Here is a 15,173-nt window from a genome sequence, read left to right on the forward strand (position 1 = left end):
AAATTGTTAAACAAAGGTAACCGCGTCTACAAACAGACACTGCCAAACAGCCCTGATCTGCTCCGCCGAGAGAGTGAAGATTGTTCACTCGTTTGCAGCTGCAGAAGCAATCATCCCAACGCACGCAAGCAAATCTGCATCAGGATGCTATTTCACACTGCAGCACACAGGAACGACGAAGATCAATAAACAACTGTGCAGTGCGTTTAAGACGAATAGAGGGCCCTCTGACCCGCTGAAAACTGCTTCCCTGACCGGGAATCGAACCCGGGCCGCGGCGGTGAAAGCGCCAAATCCTAACCACTAGACCACCAGGGAGACATCGACGCCGCTTGGTAGCTCTGCTGAAAATTTCCTCGCTGCCCGTGAATCGAACCTGGGCTGCGGCAGAAAGAAGACTTTCACCGGTACATCCATCAATGTAATTTTCTTGTATCCCTTGCTCCAGATGTGATGTCTATAACATTGGGGAGACTGGAGAGTCATGTCACATCTCCGGGACTCACCTGCGCGCCTTTATTGGAAAAAAGCGCGGAGCGGACCCGGAAGCTGGTGTAGCGCAAGCTAACCTGGGTAGGTTTTTTTTTCCCAATAAAGGCGAGCAGGAGAGTCCCAGAGATGTGACTTGACTCTCCAGTCTCCCCAATGTTACAGAGATCGCATCGGGAGCAATGGATACATAAAAAAAATTAAAGTTAAATTGTTAAACAAAGGTAACCGCGTCTACAAACAGACACTGCCAAACAGCCCTGATCTGCTCCGCCGAGAGAGTGAAGATTGTTCACTCGTTTGCAGCTGCAGAAGCAATCATCCCAACGCACGCAAGCAAATCTGCATCAGGATGCTATTTCACACTGCAGCACACAGGAACGACGAAGATCAATAAACAACTGTGCAGTGCGTTTAAGACGAATAGAGGGCCCTCTGACCCGCTGAAAACTGCTTCCCTGACCGGGAATCGAACCCGGGCCGCGGCGGTGAAAGCGCCAAATCCTAACCACTAGACCACCAGGGAGACATCGACGCCGCTTGGTAGCTCTGCTGAAAATTTCCTCGCTGCCCGTGAATCGAACCTGGGCTGCGGCAGAAAGAAGACTTTCACCGGTACATCCATCAATGTAATTTTCTTGTATCCCTTGCTCCAGATGTGATGTCTATAACATTGGGGAGACTGGAGAGTCATGTCACATCTCCGGGACTCACCTGCGCGCCTTTATTGGAAAAAAGCGCGGAGCGGACCCGGAAGCTGGTGTAGCGCAAGCTAACCTGGGTAGGTTTTTTTTTCCCAATAAAGGCGAGCAGGAGAGTCCCAGAGATGTGACTTGACTCTCCAGTCTCCCCAATGTTACAGAGATCGCATCGGGAGCAATGGATACATAAAAAAAATTAAATTTAAATTGTTAAACAAAGGTAACCGCGTCTACAAACAGACACTGCCAAACAGCCCTGATCTGCTCCGCCGAGAGAGTGAAGATTGTTCACTCGTTTGCAGCTGCAGAAGCAATCATCCCAACGCACGCAAGCAAATCTGCATCAGGATGCTATTTCACACTGCAGCACACAGGAACGACGAAGATCAATAAACAACTGTGCAGTGCGTTTAAGACGAATAGAGGGCCCTCTGACCCGCTGAAAACTGCTTCCCTGACCGGGAATCGAACCCGGGCCGCGGCGGTGAAAGCGCCAAATCCTAACCACTAGACCACCAGGGAGACATCGACGCCGCTTGGTAGCTCTGCTGAAAATTTCCTCGCTGCCCGTGAATCGAACCTGGGCTGCGGCAGAAAGAAGACTTTCACCGGTACATCCATCAATGTAATTTTCTTGTATCCCTTGCTCCAGATGTGATGTCTATAACATTGGAGAGACTGGAGAGTCATGTCACATCTCCGGGACTCACCTGCGCGCCTTTATTGGAAAAAAGCGCGGAGCGGACCCGGAAGCTGGTGTAGCGCAAGCTAACCTGGGTAGGTTTTTTTTTCCCAATAAAGGCGAGCAGGAGAGTCCCAGAGATGTGACTTGACTCTCCAGTCTCCCCAATGTTACAGAGATCGCATCGGGAGCAATGGATACATAAAAAAAAATAAATTTAAATTGTTAAACAAAGGTAACCGCGTCTACAAACAGACACTGCCAAACAGCCCTGATCTGCTCCGCCGAGAGAGTGAAGATTGTTCACTCGTTTGCAGCTGCAGAAGCAATCATCCCAACGCACGCAAGCAAATCTGCATCAGGATGCTATTTCACACTGCAGCACACAGGAACGACGAAGATCAATAAACAACTGTGCAGTGCGTTTAAGACGAATAGAGGGCCCTCTGACCCGCTGAAAACTGCTTCCCTGACCGGGAATCGAACCCGGGCCGCGGCGGTGAAAGCGCCAAATCCTAACCACTAGACCACCAGGGAGACATCGACGCCGCTTGGTAGCTCTGCTGAAAATTTCCTCGCTGCCCGTGAATCGAACCTGGGCTGCGGCAGAAAGAAGACTTTCACCGGTACATCCATCAATGTAATTTTCTTGTATCCCTTGCTCCAGATGTGATGTCTATAACATTGGGGAGACTGGAGAGTCATGTCACATCTCCGGGACTCACCTGCGCGCCTTTATTGGAAAAAAGCGCGGAGCGGACCCGGAAGCTGGTGTAGCGCAAGCTAACCTGGGTAGGTTTTTTTTTCCCAATAAAGGCGAGCAGGAGAGTCCCAGAGATGTGACTTGACTCTCCAGTCTCCCCAATGTTACAGAGATCGCATCGGGAGCAATGGATACATAAAAAAAATTAAATTTAAATTATTAAACAAAGGTAACCGCGTCTACAAACAGACACTGCCAAACAGCCCTGATCTGCTCCGCCGAGAGAGTGAAGATTGTTCACTCGTTTGCAGCTGCAGAAGCAATCATCCCAACGCACGCAAGCAAATCTGCATCAGGATGCTATTTCACACTGCAGCACACAGGAACGACGAAGATCAATAAACAACTGTGCAGTGCGTTTAAGACGAAAAGAGGGCCCTCTGACCCGCTGAAAACTGCTTCCCTGACCGGGAATCGAACCCGGGCCGCGGCGGTGAAAGCGCCAAATCCTAACCACTAGACCACCAGGGAGACATCGACGCCGCTTGGCAGCTCTGCTGAAAATTTCCTCGCTGCCCGTGAATCGAACCTGGGCTGCGGCAGAAAGAAGACTTTCACCGGTACATCCATCAATGTAATTTTCTTGTATCCCTTGCTCCAGATGTGATGTCTATAACATTGGGGAGACTGGAGAGTCATGTCACATCTCCGGGACTCACCTGCGCGCCTTTATTGGAAAAAAGCGCGGAGCGGACCCGGAAGCTGGTGTAGCGCAAGCTAACCTGGGTAGGTTTTTTTTTCCCAATAAAGGCGAGCAGGAGAGTCCCAGAGATGTGACTTGACTCTCCAGTCTCCCCAATGTTACAGAGATCGCATCGGGAGCAATGGATACATAAAAAAAATTAAATTTAAATTGTTAAACAAAGGTAACCGCGTCTACAAACAGACACTGCCAAACAGCCCTGATCTGCTCCGCCGAGAGAGTGAAGATTGTTCACTCGTTTGCAGCTGCAGAAGCAATCATCCCAACGCACGCAAGCAAATCTGCATCAGGATGCTATTTCACACTGCAGCACACAGGAACGACGAAGATCAATAAACAACTGTGCAGTGCGTTTAAGACGAATAGAGGGCCCTCTGACCCGCTGAAAACTGCTTCCCTGACGGGGAATCGAACCCGGGTCGCGGCGGTGAAAGCGCCAAATCCTAACCACTAGACCACCAGGGAGACATCGACGCCGCTTGGTAGCTCTGCTGAAAATTTCCTCGCTGCCCGTGAATCGAACCTGGGCTGCGGCAGAAAGAAGACTTTCACCGGTACATCCATCAATGTAATTTTCTTGTATCCCTTGCTCCAGATGTGATGTCTATAACATTGGGGAGACTGGAGAGTCATGTCACATCTCCGGGACTCACCTGCGCGCCTTTATTGGAAAAAAGCGCGGAGCGGACCCGGAAGCTGGTGTAGCGCAAGCTAACCTGAGTAGGTTTTTTTTTCCCAATAAAGGCGAGCAGGAGAGTCCCAGAGATGTGACTTGACTCTCCAGTCTCCCCAATGTTACAGAGATCGCATCGGGAGCAATGGATACATAAAAAAAATTAAATTTAAATTGTTAAACAAAGGTAACCGCGTCTACAAACAGACACTGCCAAACAGCCCTGATCTGCTCCGCCGAGAGAGTGAAGATTGTTCACTCGTTTGCAGCTGCAGAAGCAATCATCCCAACGCACGCAAGCAAATCTGCATCAGGATGCTATTTCACACTGCAGCACACAGGAACGACGAAGATCAATAAACAACTGTGCAGTGCGTTTAAGACGAATAGAGGGCCCTCTGACCCGCTGAAAACTGCTTCCCTGACCGGGAATCGAACCCGGGCCGCGGCGGTGAAAGCGCCAAATCCTAACCACTAGACCACCAGGGATACATCGACGCCGCTTGGTAGCTCTGCTGAAAATTTCCTCGCTGCCCGTGAATCGAACCTGGGCTGCGGCAGAAAGAAGACTTTCACCGGTACATCCATCAATGTAATTTTCTTGTATCCCTTGCTCCAGATGTGATGTCTATAACATTGGGGAGACTGGAGAGTCATGTCACATCTCCGGGACTCACCTGCGCGCCTTTATTGGAAAAAAGCGCGGAGCGGACCCGGAAGCTGGTGTAGCGCAAGCTAACCTGGGTAGGTTTTTTTTTCCCAATAAAGGCGAGCAGGAGAGTCCCAGAGATGTGACTTGACTCTCCAGTCTCCCCAATGTTACAGAGATCGCATCGGGAGCAATGGATACATAAAAAAAATTAAATTTAAATTGTTAAACAAAGGTAACCGCGTCTACAAACAGACACTGCCAAACAGCCCTGATCTGCTCCGCCGAGAGAGTGAAGATTGTTCACTCGTTTGCAGCTGCAGAAGCGATCATCCCAACGCACGCAAGCAAATCTGCATCAGGATGCTATTTCACACTGCAGCACACAGGAACGACGAAGATCAATAAACAACTGTGCAGTGCGTTTAAGACGAATAGAGGGCCCTCTGACCCGCTGAAAACTGCTTCCCTGAACGGGAATCGAACCCGGGCCGCGGCGGTGAAAGCGCCAAATCCTAACCACTAGACCACCAGGGAGACATCGACGCCGCTTGTTAGCTCTGCTGAAAATTTCCTCGCTGCCCGTGAATCGAACCTGGGCTGCGGCAGAAAGAAGACTTTCACCGGTACATCCATCAATGTAATTTTCTTGTATCCCTTGCTCCAGATGTGATGTCTATAACATTGGGGAGACTGGAGAGTCATGTCACATCTCCGGGACTCACCTGCGCGCCTTTATTGGAAAAAAGCGCGGAGCGGACCCGGAAGCTGGTGTAGCGCAAGCTAACCTGGGTAGGTTTTTTTTCCCAATAAAGGCGAGCAGGAGAGTCCCAGAGATGTGACTTGACTCTCCAGTCTCCCCAATGTTACAGAGATCGCATTGGGAGCAATGGATACATAAAAAAAATTAAATTTAAATTGTTAAACAAAGGTAACCGCGTCTACAAACAGACACTGCCAAACAGCCCTGATCTGCTCCGCCGAGAGAGTGAAGATTGTTCACTCGTTTGCAGCTGCAGAAGCAATCATCCCAACGCACGCAAGCAAATCTGCATCAGGATGCTATTTTACACTGCAGCACACAGGAACGACGAAGATCAATAAACAACTGTGCAGTGCGTTTAAGACGAATAGAGGGCCCTCTGACCCGCTGAAAACTGCTTCCCTGACCGGGAATCGAACCCGGGCCGCGGCGGTGAAAGCGCCAAATCCTAACCACTAGACCACCAGGGAGACATCGACGCCGCTTGGTAGCTCTGCTGAAAATTTCCTCGCTGCCCGTGAATCGAACCTGGGCTGCGGCAGAAAGAAGACTTTCACCGGTACATCCATCAATGTAATTTTCTTGTATCCCTTGCTCCAGATGTGATGTCTATAACATTGGGGAGACTGGAGAGTCATGTCACATCTCCGGGACTCACCTGCGCGCCTTTATTGGAAAAAAGCGCGGAGCGGACCCGGAAGCTGGTGTAGCGCAAGCTAACCTGAGTAGGTTTTTTTTCCCAATAAAGGCGAGCAGGAGAGTCACCCGAGGCACTACACGGGTAGTGCCTCCCTCCCGCCCTCCTCCTCTAACCTAATAATAAGACCCATTGTGGTAAGCAGGTAAGTGCTGCATTTTGCTTGTTCTGTTCTTCAGACCTTGTTTTTTATTTGAAGGTTACTTTTGGAGGGATTGCAGTGAAGACATTGTAATGTTCCTCTTGCGACAGGTTTGAGGTGAGGAATGCCATGGTCGTCCCTGCTGATTACACTTGCAGGAAGTGTACCCATCTCCAGCTCCTCCAAGACCGTGTTCAGGAACTGGAGCTGGAGTTGGATGAACTTAGAATCATTTGGGAGGCAGAGGGGGTCATAGATCGGTGCTTCAGGAAAGTTGCAACTCCAAAGATTGCAGGCAGACGGGTGACACTGAGGAGGATTTGGAGAAAGCAGCAATGCAGAGAACCCCTGCGGTCGTTCCCCTCAAGAACAAGTAACCCCTTTGAATACTTGTTGGGGGGAGGACTTACCAGGGGTAAGCAGTGGGGTTCAGGCCTCTGGCACGGAGCCTGTTCCTGTTGCTCAGAAGGGAAGGGTGGAGAAGAGCAGAGCAATAGTTATTGGGTACTCGATAGTTTGGGGCACAGATAGCCGGTGTTGTGGGGGTGAGAGAGTCTCACGATTGGTATGTTGCCTCCCAGGTGCAAGGGTAAGCGACGTCTCTGATCGTGTTTTCCGGGTCCTTCAGGGGGTGGGGGAGCAGTCCGAAGTGGTCCACATTGGCACCAACGACATAGGTAGGAAGAAGGATGAGGATGTTAGGCAGGCTTTCAGGGAGCCAGGTTGGAAGTGCAGAGTTAGAACAGTCAGAGTTGTTGTCTCTGGTTTGTTACCCGTGCCACTTGATAGCGAGTCAAGGAATAGTGAGAGAGAACAGTTAAAAGCGTGGCAACAGGGATGGTGCAGGAGGGGGGGATTCCGGTATCTGGATAACTTGGATTCTTCCTGGGGAAGGTGGGACCTCTATAAACAGGAGGGTCTACACCTGAACCTGAGGGGCACCAGTATCTTTTGGGGGGACGTTTGCTAGTGCTGTTTTAGGTGGGGTTTAAACTAACTCTGCCGGGACATGGGAACCGAGACTGTAGCTTTAGGGTGCAGGACCTTGAGTGGAGGGAGGTTAGGAACATGGCATCAATTTCACAGGAGGTTGCCTCTAAACAGGAATGTGACATGAAGTGTATATACTTCAATTTGAGAAGTATACGAAATAAGGTAGGTGAACTTGCAGCGTGAGTTGGTACCTGGGAGTTCGATGTTGTGGCTATTACGGAGACATGGGTAGAATAGGGACAGAATTGGTTGTTGCAGGTTCCAGTGTTTAAATGTTTTAGTAGGGTCAGAGGTGAGGGGAAAAGAGGGGGAGGTGTGGCATTGCTTGTCAAGGATCGTATTCCAGCGGTGGAAAGGACGATGGATGAAGACTCGCCATCTGAGGTAGTTTGGGCTGTGGTTAGAAATAGGAAAGGTGAGGTCACCCTGTTAGGAGTTTTCTACAGGCCTAATAGTCCTAGAGATGTAGAAGAAAGGATTGCGAGGGTGATTCAGGAGAAGAGTGAACGTAATAGGGTGGTTGTTATGGGAGTCTTTGACTTTCCAGATGTTTACTGGGAAAGCTATAGCTCGAGTACATTAAATGGGGCGGTGTTTGTCCAATGTGTGCGGGAGGGTTTCCTGACACAATATGTTGACATGCCAACAAGAGGTGAGGCCGTACTGGATTTGGTTCTGGGTAATGAACCAGGCCAGGTGTTAGAATTGGAGGTAGGTGAGCACTTTGGGGACAGTGACCACAATTCGGTGACTTTTACTCTGGTGATGAAGAAGGATAAATGTGCCCTGCAGGGCAACAGTTAAAGCTGGGGGCAAGGAAATTATGATGCGATGAGGCATGACTTAGGATGCGTGGCTTGGAAAAGTAGTCTTTAAGGGAAGGGCAAAATCGATATGTGGAGCTTGTTCAAGGAGCAACTATTGAATGTTCTTGATAAGTATGTACCAGTCAGGCAGGGAGGAAAGGGTCGTGTGAGGGAGCCGTGGTTTAATAATGAATTGGAATCCCTTGTTAAAGTGAAAAGGGTGGCCTATGTAAAGATGAGGCATGAAATTCAATTGGGGCGATTGAGAGTTATGTTAGCCAGGGAGGATCTAAAGAGAGAGCTACGAGCAGAAAGGAGGGGACATGAAAAGTCCTTGGTTGGTAGGTTTAGGGAAAACCCAAAGGCTTTCTATAGGTATGTCAGGAATAAAAGAATGACTCGGGTAGGAATAGGTCCAGTCAAGGATAGTAGTGGGAAGTTGCGCATGGAGGCAGAAGAGATTGGGGAAACACTGAATGAATATTTTTCATCAGTATTCACTCAGGAACAGGACATTCTTGCCGATGTGAATATTGAGTCACAATCAATTAAAATTCATGGCTTTGAGGTATGTAGGGAAGAGGTATTGGAAATTCTGGAAAGGGTGAAAATAGATAAGTCCCCTGGGCCTGATGGCATTAATCCTAGGATTCTCTGGGAAGCAAGGGAGGAGATTGCAGAGCCATTGGCCTTGATTTTTTATGACCTCATTGTCTACAGGAATAGTGCCAGAAGACTGGAGGATAGCAAAGGTGGTTCCCTTGTTCAAGAAGGGGAGTAGAGATAACCCTAGTAACTATAGGCCGGTGAGTCTCACTTTTGTTGTGGGCAAAGTCTTAGAGAAAATTGTAAGGGATAGGATTTATGAACATCTGGATAGGAATAATGTGATCAAGGATACTCAGCATGGTTTTGTGAACTACGAAGAGCAGAAGATAAAGATGTATATCGTGTATTTAAGGAGAACAGGTACCTAATAAACCTAGTCCGCCGATTTCTCAATGATGCTTCCAAGTTGACTTCAAAATTCGGTTTGTCCTTCCATTTTTTGCCTATTTTATTTTGTGAGTTTTAAAAACTATCGCAATCCTCTAACTTGAGTATGGGAGTTAGGAAGTTTCGTTGTGGCTGGACAGGACACTGGAATATTGTGGAATACATTTGGAATATTGTGTGCAATTCTGGTCTCCCTCCTATCAGAAGGATATTGGGAAATTTGAAAGGGTTCTGAAGCACCAATGGGTCCACAGAGAGGAGAGGCCCTTCTGCTGCCCTGAGTGCAGCACCCCGGACGTCTGTTCTCAAGCCCTGAGTGCAAGATGGCTTTCAGCAGTTCTTCCCACCTGCTGAGACACCAGTGGGTCCACACCGAGGAGAGGCGGTTCTTCTGCCCCGAGTGCATGAAGGGCTTTGCTCTTCCTTCTGACCTGCTGGCCCACTGGTGGGTCCACATGGGGGAGAGGGTGTTCAGTTGCTCTAAGTGCAGGAAGGCCTTCATCAAACCTCAGACCTGCACGTCTTTGGACACGACCACCCAGAGAAAACACACGCAGACACTGGGAGAATATGCAAACTCCTCACAGACAGACACTCAAGGCTGGAATCAAACCTGGATCTGTGGCACAGTTAGGCTGCAGTGGTAACCACTGAGCCACTACCTATTGCAACCCGAAGTAGGCAAGCAGGAGGTCTAGAGAACACAGCAAGCCAGGCAGCATCAGGATGTGGAGTAGTCAGCATTTTGGATATTAACCCTTCTTCAGGACTGAAACGTTGACTTCTCTATGAGAAAAGATTTACGGAACGTTGCTGGGGGTTGGAGGGTTTGAGCTACAGGGAGAGTCTGAATAGGCTGGGGCTGTTTTCACTGGAGCATCGGAGGTAGAGGAGTGACCTAATAGACGTTTAAATTCATGAGAGGGATGGACAGGGTAAAAGACAAGGTATTTTCCCTGGGCTGGAGGAGTCCAGAAATAGAGGGTACAGGTTCAGGGTGACAGGCGAAATATATTAAAGGGACAACTTCTTCATGCAGAGGGTGGCACATACATGAAATGAGCTTCCAGAGTATATGGGTCAGGTGCTGTCAAATGGGACTAGGTTAATTTAGGATATCAGGTCAGCATGGAAAAGTTGGACCGAAGGGTCTGTTTCCATGTTGTATGTGTCTCTGACTACCGGTCCTGATGTAAGTTTAAAAGAGAGTCCAAGTAACTTTGAATAGTTCAATCTTGTTGAACTCACCTCCTCAAATGTTTCAAATGACTCCATCCGAGCGATACTGTTTAAACATGCTGAGTTGGACAAAATATCCTATCAAGTTCAACACTAACCCAGAGTTGAAGATGTCAGAAATCACACGATACCAAGGGGACCAAAACTGATCACAATACTCCAGGTGCAGCCTTATCAACGTTCTGTATAACTACACTATATCTTGCCAACATCTATACTCAATTCCCTAACTGATGAAGGTTAGTGTGCCTAAACCTTTCTTCACTGCCTTGTGCAGCGATGTTATCAGAGATAGAGGATCGAATTTAAACTGATCCACAATCCGGTGACTCGGAGCACCGAAGCAGAGTAGTGCAGCATGAGTGTGCTGGGCACATAACCCAGAGGTCGATGGGTCAAAACCATGTGATGCTATTGCTCAATGTCTCCATAAGCTGCTTTCCTTGGCAAAGGTGCACTGTTCTGTATCTTACCTTTGCATCTGCTTCCCAAAGCTTCTTCAGTGGAGGAGTGGCAGTGGCAGCTGGAGCCCAGGAGCTCAACAACCCACCGGAGCTGGAGGAAGCTCCGAGCTCCAAAAGGGGGGCCCAACTGGAGGCTGGATTGGCTCAAGGCTTGTATCTATTAACTTATTTAAATGGTACCTACTGTATGGGGCTTTGGTTCACATTAAAACCGGAGGATCATGTCAGAGTGTTTGTTTATATTTAGCAGTTGTAGTTGGTAAAATACACTCCCTGGAGGAGCACCTTCTTTGATGCTGCATTTCTTACCTTATGCACTTCCCCCATTTATTATCTCCCATCTTGATTGTATATTTTTTGGGTCAAATTTGATTTCATATTTATCAGACTTGGTATTCACTGTGTGCTATTAATTTGTTTGTTCAAATATTGTAAGTCAAAATTAATGCTGTAATTTCATTTCTGATGTCAGAGTTTGACATTGAATGTGCAGGTGTGAATACCAGTAAGTTGTGAAAATAAATCAATAACTTGTGATTTTACAGCAAAAAGAGTAGTTCACCGCTATCAATAGCATTGTCTCATTTGAAGGGGATGAGTTGAGCCTGACCGACAAACCGTATCAAACAGTCACCGAATTTTATTAATATTTTCGTTATCTTCATTAAAGATAAATACTCCGGCATGCTAAAATTTATCCAATTTGTTTATAAGATTTATTTATATGTCCATTGCTCTGACACATTGGGGAGACTGGATGCCAACTTGCAGAACATTTCAGGGAACAGCTCTAGGACTCCAAACCTAAACGACCCCATCGCCCTGTGGCTGAATACTTTAACTTCCCCTCCCACTCGGTCAAGGGCATGCAAGTCCTGTGCCGCATCCCCCTCCAAGCTCTAGCTACCTGACGCTTGTAGGAAGAATACTTCATCTTCTGCCTTGGGACCCACCAACTACAGTTTCCGTATTTCCCCTCACCCTCACTCTCACACCACGCGCCTTGTCCCAGATCCAACCTTCCAACTCGGCATTAGCCTCTTGAGCAGTCCTACATTTTCATCTTGCTTCCCACCTATTCGCTCCACCCTCCTGTCTTACCTCTCATGATAAATCAGCACCACCATCGACCTATTTCATTCACAGTTACCCCCCCCCGCCTCCATCCCCATCCTCTTCCCAATTATCTCTCAGCCCCGTTGGACCAACCTTCATTCCTGATGAAGAACTTATGCTCTAAGTCAAGACTGTGGTGAAGGAACATCCTTAATAAGAAAGAGTTACCAATTCAGATTTATTTCCCATTTGTTCCCCCGTTCTTCTAGAAATAAGAAATGTCTTTTTCTTCCACTAGAAAGTGGTCTTACACTTTGCGGTGTCTGAAGTGTTATACCACTCCATCTTTTTGCCTACCTATAAAGAATCCTTTCAATATGTTTTTCGGACAATGCTGGCGGTGACCAAAAGCAATCATTTCACTCCTCTTCAATGTCCCATTTCTCCTCCTAGGAACCACTTTGACATGTTGTCTGTGTGTATTTGGTTTTCAAAATGTAATTTGGCCATTGAAGTGAACAGGGTTAGTCTTTATCGATCGCTAGCTTTGTTTGCACTAACTGCAATTATCCATCAATTTGCTGTTTTTTTGTTCCATCAAAGCTGGAAAAAATTATCTGTATTTATTTTGCACTCAAGTGTGAAAAGTCATCCCAAGGGTGGTCATATTATTATAGCTGATTGAAGCTATAACAGGAGTAATTGTGTGGCAGTTTGAGACTAAAATATTGGCTGGAAAGAATGTAGATTGATGATGAAAGTCAGAAAGCAGAATCTCTGGCCACAATCTATCATTCTGGCTTGATTAATTGGTGGCTCTTCAATGGCACCTTCCAAGCCATCACCTCAACTACCAAGAGCAGGTAAGTGTGAACAACGCATTCCAACTGTGAAATATATCGCATTGCTTCTTTGTTATTGATCAAAAACCTGGAACTCGCTCCTGAACATTATTGCAGACCAAATCATAATGTGAAGCAATTTAAGAGGCAGCTCAGCGCCACATTTTCAAGGACAATTTGGGAAGGGTTGTTGGCAGACCCAATGATATTCACATCACATGAAATAATAAGCAAAGAGGCATGGATAGAGGAATGGCTAACCAATGATACAATTGGGATAAGGGGCACGTTCAGGAGAGCAACTTGTAACTAGTAGTGTGCCACAGGGATCAGTGCTGGGGCCAAACGTATTTACAATATGTATTATTTACAAGTATTTACTTGGATAAGTAAAGTGAATGCACTATTGCCAAGATTGCAGAAAAGATGGTTGATGGGAAGGCAGGTGGTGAGAAGACATGAAATATCTGCACAGGGATATAGACAGATTAAGTAAATGAGCAAACCTTTTGCAGATGGAATAGAATTTGGGGAAATGAGGTTGTGCACTTTGCCAGGAGGAACAGTGCTGAATGTTAAATGGAGAAAGCTGTTGAATAGAGGGATTTGGAAGCCCATACCCATGCATCTCTTCCTCCAAGTTCAGTGAAAAATAGGGAAGGCAAATGGGAGGTTTACCTTTAAATACAGTGTAAAGGTCGGGAGGTTATAGTGAACCTATGTCAGGCACCAGTCAGGCCACAACTGAACACTGGGTGGGTCCTTTACCCAAGGAAAGATATACTGGCTTTGGAGGCAGTCCAGAGAAGGTTGACTAGGATGAAAAGAATATCATATGAAGAGAAGTGAATAGGTTGGGCCTATACTTATTACAAGTGAGAAGATTTGGAGGTAACCTTATTTTCACATAAACGATTCTGGGGAGACTTGACAGGCTTGATGTGGAAAAGTTTACGTTTGTGGGTGAGTCTAGCACCAGAGGGAATAACCTGCAAATGAGAGATTGCATGTTGAAGACAGATAGGAATTTTTACTGAGGGCAGTAAATCTGTGGAACATGTTACTACAGGGGGTTGTTGAGCTTGGGTCGTTAAGTACATTCAAGGCTGTCAGTTTTTGTTTAACTAGTGAGGGAATCGAGGATTATGGCGAAATAGCAAGAAAGTGGAGTTGATGTTTACCAGAGTTAACGTGATCGGAATAAATGGCAGAATTGATTCAATGAGCTGAATTGAATAGTTAATAATAAAGGGGCCAGTACATCCTTCCTGAGATATGGGGCCCAAAATTGCGTTCAATACTCCAAATGCGGCTTGACCGGAGCCTTACAGAGCCTCAGAAGTACATCCCTGCCTTTATATTCAAGTCTGATCAAAATAAATGCCATCATTGCATTTGCCTCCCCAACTATTGATTCAACCTTCAAGTTTACCTTGAGAGAATCCTGGAATAGAACTCCATCGTCTCTTTGCACATCCGATTTCTGAATTTTCTCCCCATAATCCTTCTGTTCCAGAGTAGGAGCAGAGATTTTCTGACAAACCGATTTTATTCAGGGATACCAAGGTAGGTCTGGAATTTCCAATATCTCAGAAGGAATAGTTATTCCTGGACAATGCAGAGAGGACTATGGTGTGGTCCTGTAAACCTGAGTCAGCAATAACTCTTTCTGGATCAAGAAACAAAAGGGCCACTGAGAAACTGCAAAATCATAAGCCCTCAGAAAAAGAAATTAGGCAATTCAGCCCATTGAGTCTGCTCCACCATATAATCATTCTTAAGTATCAAGGGTTACGGGGAGAATGGGGATGAGAAAGTTTTCAGCCAGGATTGAATGGTGGAGCAGACTCAATGGGCTGAATGGCCTAATTTCTGCTAGCTAACTATCCCTGGGAAGAAGGATGTATAACAACAAGCTGTTTCCTGGGACAGATGAGATAAGTTTTTAATAAACTCGTGACAAAAGGACAAGTTAGTCTGTCTGTGGAAGGATGGCCTTGACACCAAGAGGTTAATTGCAGGACAGGCTGTTTCAAACAGACAGCTAAACCTCAAGGCTAAGAAGGTATGCTACACACTGGAGGTCTCTAGCAATGTGGGGAGGTGGTGTTAGAATCTAAAGAAACATCACACCACAGATTTAAAAGTGATGAATCTCCACCAGAATTTAAACCCAGAAAGATGCAGCAGCAGTACTTGGAAGAACAACACTGCAGTGAATCCCTGAACACTTCCAGAGACAGATATTGTCGGTGGAAAGTCAATTAAATTCTGCCATCAATTGGATGATCCCCAAGTTGGGAGTGAGGTTGAACTTGGTGACTTGTGGTGGGGGGGGGGGGGTGTTATTTTTGGTTGCTACAGACAATAAAGTGCAAATCATTGTTTCAGCAGTTGATTCTCTGCGCAGTTTCTGAGTCAGGAGCCAAATTAAGGCAATTCACCCACAGCCACAGTGAGGCTAGGATTAATATTGACTCCATTGCATTCAGCACGACATCACAGCAGCATTCAA

The 15,173-nt window shown here is 46.9% G+C and overlaps 8 non-coding genes across 8 annotated transcripts; all 8 read right to left on the reverse strand.

Annotated features, from left to right (window-relative positions):
* Positions 1–246: 246 nt before the first annotated feature.
* trnae-uuc (transfer RNA glutamic acid (anticodon UUC)) lies at positions 247–318 on the reverse strand. The gene has a single exon. It is a non-coding gene; the product is annotated as a tRNA-Glu (tRNA).
* A 625-nt stretch (positions 319–943) lies between these two features.
* On the reverse strand, positions 944–1,015 carry trnae-uuc (transfer RNA glutamic acid (anticodon UUC)). The gene has a single exon. It is a non-coding gene; the product is annotated as a tRNA-Glu (tRNA).
* A 625-nt stretch (positions 1,016–1,640) lies between these two features.
* On the reverse strand, positions 1,641–1,712 carry trnae-uuc (transfer RNA glutamic acid (anticodon UUC)). The gene has a single exon. It is a non-coding gene; the product is annotated as a tRNA-Glu (tRNA).
* Positions 1,713–2,337: 625 nt separating this feature from the next.
* trnae-uuc (transfer RNA glutamic acid (anticodon UUC)) lies at positions 2,338–2,409 on the reverse strand. Its single transcript has one exon. It is a non-coding gene; the product is annotated as a tRNA-Glu (tRNA).
* Positions 2,410–3,034: 625 nt separating this feature from the next.
* Positions 3,035–3,106, reverse strand: trnae-uuc (transfer RNA glutamic acid (anticodon UUC)). The gene has a single exon. It is a non-coding gene; the product is annotated as a tRNA-Glu (tRNA).
* Positions 3,107–4,428: 1,322 nt separating this feature from the next.
* trnae-uuc (transfer RNA glutamic acid (anticodon UUC)) lies at positions 4,429–4,500 on the reverse strand. The gene has a single exon. It is a non-coding gene; the product is annotated as a tRNA-Glu (tRNA).
* A 625-nt stretch (positions 4,501–5,125) lies between these two features.
* Positions 5,126–5,197, reverse strand: trnae-uuc (transfer RNA glutamic acid (anticodon UUC)). Its single transcript has one exon. It is a non-coding gene; the product is annotated as a tRNA-Glu (tRNA).
* Positions 5,198–5,821: 624 nt separating this feature from the next.
* On the reverse strand, positions 5,822–5,893 carry trnae-uuc (transfer RNA glutamic acid (anticodon UUC)). Its single transcript has one exon. It is a non-coding gene; the product is annotated as a tRNA-Glu (tRNA).
* Between the last annotated feature and the right edge of the window lie 9,280 nt (positions 5,894–15,173).

This window comes from Hemiscyllium ocellatum, assembly GCF_020745735.1.
Source record: "Hemiscyllium ocellatum isolate sHemOce1 chromosome 27 unlocalized genomic scaffold, sHemOce1.pat.X.cur. SUPER_27_unloc_25, whole genome shotgun sequence".
NCBI classification, from domain to species: domain Eukaryota; kingdom Metazoa; phylum Chordata; class Chondrichthyes; order Orectolobiformes; family Hemiscylliidae; genus Hemiscyllium; species Hemiscyllium ocellatum.